The sequence below is a fragment of the Apteryx mantelli genome, chromosome 29 (genome assembly GCF_036417845.1).
Source record: "Apteryx mantelli isolate bAptMan1 chromosome 29, bAptMan1.hap1, whole genome shotgun sequence".
Taxonomy (NCBI): domain Eukaryota; kingdom Metazoa; phylum Chordata; class Aves; order Apterygiformes; family Apterygidae; genus Apteryx; species Apteryx mantelli.
This window is the reverse complement of record NC_090006.1, coordinates 4,102,843-4,108,948: the sequence shown is the minus strand read 5'-3', so window position 1 is coordinate 4,108,948 and position 6,106 is coordinate 4,102,843.

Genomic DNA, 6,106 nt, shown 5'->3' with positions numbered 1-6,106 from the left:
TAGGTGGTGGAATGCACATCAATCTGCTTTACTTCTGTTATTAACAAACCTTTTAGGCATTTCAGGATCAACAGGAAATGGATAATTTATCTCTTTATTTGCTCATATTTTTAGAATCAACACCGGGCACACAAATGAAGGGCTCTTCAAAATAATTATTTCTAGTAACTGTTTTACATAATGGTCTTAAAGACAACAGCAATTACATCATCAGCTGCACTAGATTTTTGGATCCTGCAATTGGGGTGTGTTATCTACTTTTACACAGAGACAAGTAGATTTTAGCTGCAAGATCTAACTCTCATTGAAACATTCAGCACCAGTGAGAATAGGACCGGGCCCATGGTGGAGAAGCGGAGATCCCTGCTGTGGATACGTGGAACCTCTGTCACATGAATTCAAGGTATTCTCTTCATTATGGTATTCCTTTATGCCTGTATGTTTTTCTTCAGCTCTATATTTGGTCTCAGGCTGTTTCATGCCTGTCTTGCTCTGAAATTTATAGAGGCTCTTACAAAGATAATCTGGGAGAAAAAAACTAAAGGGAGATGTTAAAAGAAATGGTACCACTAATACACCTCAAATCCTTGAATTCTACCCAGAAATGACAAAGAATAAAAGGTAGAAAAAGGAGGAGCAAACACAATAAATGCATAAGGGCATGCCTGGGGATAGATACCACCCAGCCATTTATAACAAAATGTTAAATAAAAATGTGCCACTAAGAAAAAAATTTGCCATAAGGTTGACATATTTCAACTGCTTCAGATAAGCAATTGGACTTAGGTGGGCGAAGTTTTATAGCTCTAATAAGAAAGTCTAGTTTTCTGGCACCGCCGAGCACTGGAGAAGTCTCATTAGCTTTTTATAAGGAACATAAAAATTGTATAAGTCTTTCCACCAAATTCTTCTCACACATGCAAGAAAAAAGCCTTGCAACATGTGTGCTTTTAAATGGCCTGTTAATGGGATATACATATAATTTGTGTGGATTTTGGTTATTCTTTCAAGTTAGGCATAATAAAAGAATCTGTAGGCCTTCCAGGAAAACGTAAAGTCATATTTCTCCAGATTCCTTTTCTGCATTTCCTGGCCTCTTTTCCTCAGAAATCCCCATACAGCTATGGATTCCCCAATCAGATCAGAATTCCACTAAGCTAGCGTCGATTGTGCAAATACTGCATTATGTAGGTGTCTAATTCCATGTGATTAGGTAAGCAGTATGCAGAAATAAAGATGATATCAACTGCCAGCTACTGAAGAAAAAAGAGACAAAGAAGCTGGGAACTACTACAGTGATTTTGCTTATTTTGTAGGTATTCCTTAGAATAGAAGTCATTCATGTAAATCTGCATAGCTGCACTGACTTCAGAGAGCCCAGTTCTGAACATACTTCCATTAGAGGAAAAAAATAGCAGATTCCTAATTGGTATAAACTGCAGTCACACTGATCTCAGCAGTGCTAGATTACCCATGGATGTCCGTAGCATAAATCAGTGTACTTCAGTAGAGCTACCTGGATCTGTGGCAGCTGACCATGTATCCCTCAGTTCCCAATTTCTTTCCTCAGATTAAGACAGTGCTCAAGATGCTAGGACACAGGTGTTACCAGTGTGAGCTTGTCTGAGAGCGCACTGGGGGAACTGCCTGTAAGGGCAAGGAGAGAAGTCAGTAATCACTCATTTCTGATAGCTCTTTTGAAGGTAATAATAATGCGGAAAGTGTTGATGGCTTTCTGTGGAGGCTGCTTGTCCACTAACAGCTAGGTGGAGAGCTGTCAAAGAAAAATCTAGGTCATGAACAACCTTTACTTAAGCCTTTTCTTTAAGGCTCTTTGAAGGGTAAATACAAATATTGCTCCCTTGCTATCTGTGGAACTATACCTGCTGAGCATCCGGCCCAAATATAGTCCCTGTAAAGCCTCTGTAATACAGAGGTATTACAAATACAAAGAAGTACTTTACAGAATGAGGACACCTAATTCTTCTCACTTTCTTTTCTGGTTACAAGAACACTGGTTTTGGTTAAGCATGCACAAGCTGAGACGGTATCAGTTTGCAGGCGAACAGCTGAGGGTTTGAAATTCTAGTAGTTTCTTAAGAACAGTTCAACTGCAACACTAACACCACTCAGTCTTTTAAGTGTTGAGTAATGCTGGTTGTTTTATCTGACTTCAATGAATATGCAGTCGCTGTAAGAATAAAGAGCCAGAATATGCATTTCTGCCTCAGCTGGGCTTTGAAAACTTCTAGTGTTTTTCAAACATTTTTATTTCAGCAGTGATTATGTCTCCAGATCTAATATAAATGACCTCACAGAAATCTGGTATATTAGTGCAGTTACACATCTAATGTCCCTATACCACAAATCAGTGAAAAAAGTAATGGGTTTTCTAGTGTTAAATCCTCTAGGTTCACAGAACTCCAAAAGTCTCAACATTGACTCCGGTACTGAGAGAAAGAATAAAAATCAGTCAGTCCTACAGCGATACAGTTTCAGGCTTTATTCTGGTTAAAGTTTCAGGTTCAACATAGTTACTCATGTTAGACAACATTAAATTAGTGTCTGTTAGACTTATTTCCTTTGTGGTTATTTTCAGCTTACGCTGCTATCTTTCTTTTCCATGGCTATTCTTTAGTCTTCTCATATTCTTACCTCCTTTTCTATCTATTTAAAAGTTATATATTTTGCTGCATAAAGAAAAAAGTAGGATTTACTCCACCCTGGGCCACTGTTTTTCTCTACAGCATTGCATAGCACCTATTAAAAGTGTTCATCATTACTAGTATACTGTAGTAGTCCCAAAACTCATAAATAAGGGTGTTTAGGACCTGCACTGGAGACTGCTGCAGTAGTTTTGCAAAGAGGGATATACAAAAAATATTTTAAGCTCATTCAACAGATAGCTTCACTGATTAATGACACTGCACTGAAATCCATAAGCTCTGGATCTGGCCCTTGGGTCATTTAAGACTTATAAGCATTTCACTTCAACAGGCATGAATTAAGTACAGATCCCCTGAAATATATGGTGTTGCTTTAGACACATAGCCAGTACGAAATTGGTATACCCCAGAACAAGGAAGAAGCAATAGATGGTTTTTGTAGACAAAAATCTCTGAAACACAAATGCCTCCCATGACTGCTCCATCTTGTTGAAGTAAATACACCATCTCAGGCTTCAGGCTCTGGCTAAAAGCAGGTCTAGTCCACCTTGTTTGAAATTTGCAGCGATCAGATTTCTGTCTTCTTTCTTTTCTGCCATTCTGTATGCATGCTGCTGCTTTTTACCCTGACATATTAATCTATGTGCAGTCTTGCAGTTTCCTAGCTCAGAAAATTTCTGCAAATCAAGTTCTCCTGCTTTCACAACCACGGCTATATTTAGCAACAGTCCCAGGGTTTTTCTTCATCTTGTGGTTCAAAAGATTTATTTTTCTTTCCTGTAAATGGCATCCTTGGTAAGAAAATTTATCAGGTCTGAGTTACCCATAACACACTTATCATGCTGCTGGGCTCCCTGCAAAGACACTCGGGATAACAATGTGGTCCAGCCAGCGTATAGCTTCAGAGATAACTCTTCACGAAGCAGAATATTAGTGTCTGAGTCAGCATCCACTGGAAAACAATTGTAAAACTTCTGACTTCACAGGCGCACAAAACTGGGCCCATCACTAATGTTACCTGTTCAGCACCATTTTTTTTTCCACCTGTTAATCTAATAGCCTTTGTTATTAATCTCTTGTTGCTGAGGTGGAAAAATCCACCCATTTAAAAATGTCATTTTTGGCATTTCCTTTGAGGGCTAATTCTCAGAAGCACCATTTGTCTTTATCACCTCATATTATTTCTTTTTCCGCTCCTCGGTTTTCTTTTCAAGGGCCCCTGCATCAGACACAGATCAATCTAGCCTCACATTGAACTGTCCAGTGGCAGCTGGTGCCTGGTTATAGGAAAATCTGATATTGAAAGCCTTGTAGTGATCTGTGAGAAAAAAAAAAAGTGCTTTCTATGCTCACTATCACTCAACATTTTGCTCTGAATTGGACTGTTTGCAGTAGGAAAATACCACTGTTTACTGCAGAGCAGGATAGTGGCAGGTGGGTTTGTCCTGCTATAGCTATACAGGTGAAGGGGGCGATTTTATCCTTGCAATACTACCCAAAATCTGAGGGGCTTTAATCTATGCTGTTTAGTAAAGCTGGGACAGCACTGTTTAATTTAGACACTGGTACACTGCATCTTTATACAGGTTGTCCCCATTAGGGGAAGAACAATCTTTTTAACTACCTTAGCAAAGACCTCCAAAGGGTCTAAAGTCTACAGGGTACTGCATGCCATCTCTTCCTACCACCTCCACATAAAACCCCACCACTGCCCACACCACCCTAGGCTTTGGATAGCTTGTTTCTAAAGAGAGATTATTCTCCCCAACCCTGAATGAGCCCGTGCAACTTTGCTTCCCCCTGTTTCTCCCATTATCTCTTTGAAGTTTGTTCCATTGACCTCCCCAGCTCCCCTTCCCACTCAATCAGAAACTTCTTCCTTTGCAAAACAAATTGATAGTTTTAGTGCAACAACGTTTATCATTTAAAAAACTCATTTTGTTGCTTCTTTGAGAATACACTTGCATTTCTATTATCCCTTCCATCTGTCAAAGGCCATTAGTTAGAAAACTCATCATAATTCTGTACAGAGTCCATGAAATTAATTTCTTTTTATGGTTCTTCAGCCTGAACATTTCTATTGTAGTTATGCAAGACAAAGAATAACTATTTTTAATAATCTCCCTTTCTCACTGCAAGGGAGAGTGCAATTCTGCTACATCCATTCCTTTTGCCTCCTGAAGGCTCCCAGTTTACATCAGCTGAGAAAATTTTGCAATCAGGACTGTGTTCTTCAGACTCCCTCTGGACTTCACTGCAACTGAGACAGTAGTAAAGACCACAGATTTCAAATAATCTGTCACATACAACTACTGAAATGAATAAACTGCCAATTCCTTTTTGGGAGGTATGGGCTGTGCTAGCATGATACTTCAGTTCTAGAGTATTTGCCTCGCCTGTCTATACCCAAATTCTCAGGTTTTAGATCACCAGCTCTAGCTTCCCTCAAAACCTGATTTTCAGAAAGTGCAGAACATCATCCCCCTGAAGAATCAGGTCCCCTAAAGATCTTATAAGCTAACTTTTCAGAGAGAAGCATATTGAACACATTATTTTTGTTGATTCCTTAGGGGTCTCACCTAGACACTTCAGAAAACTACTGGCCCCCCCTTAAATATTAACACTTCAACCCCCAAATAATCAAATCCATATTGAAAATGGAAATATAGCTCCTAAGCCCCCAAGACCATTTTTAAAGTGTTGGGTAAAGTTCTCAGATGATAGCAAAACAACGCAGGAATTACTATTGATTTTTTTTTTAAGAATAGCTCACTACAGTTTTTCCTTCACTGAGACTCTGCCCCTCTACTTGCTACCTCATTTATTTTGCTGCAATTTTCTTGAGCTCTCTCAACCCAATTATTTTTAATGGATCTCCAGACTGAAGCCTTCCAGGAGTTCAACTGAGAAGCCAAGAGGCTTTTATATGCTGTGACCAAGTAGAACAACTCTGTGGCTGCTTCAGCATTATTCAAGGACAACTCCAATGACTTGCATCACTCCCCCCACTCCCCCAAGGACTACATGGTTTGTCAAAGGCCATCTTTCAGATGCAGTAAAAAAAAGTGTTTCTAGCTCTGCAAATCTGTATTTATTATACACTTGACAGGTACTTAGGACATCAGGTTGTTACATTTGATTAGAGCATTCAAGTAAATATGTAATGAGGCAGGACATATGCTAGGATTTCTCTTCAGATGGACTGGTTCTTTAAGATGAGCAAGCAGAAATATTGCCCTTGCTGTGTTCTAAGCAGATGTGCAGTCATCTATGTATGTCTCTCTTTGGTAGCTGAAACTCCATAGAGGATGAGATATAGAAGCATTTTCACTGGAAGCTTCCCCAAAACATCATCTCGCCTTGACTTTTGCTTTAGAGAGGTGATGGCTCTAAGTATTTCATAAAGAATCTGAAAGCAAAACAAAATACTGGTCAATAAA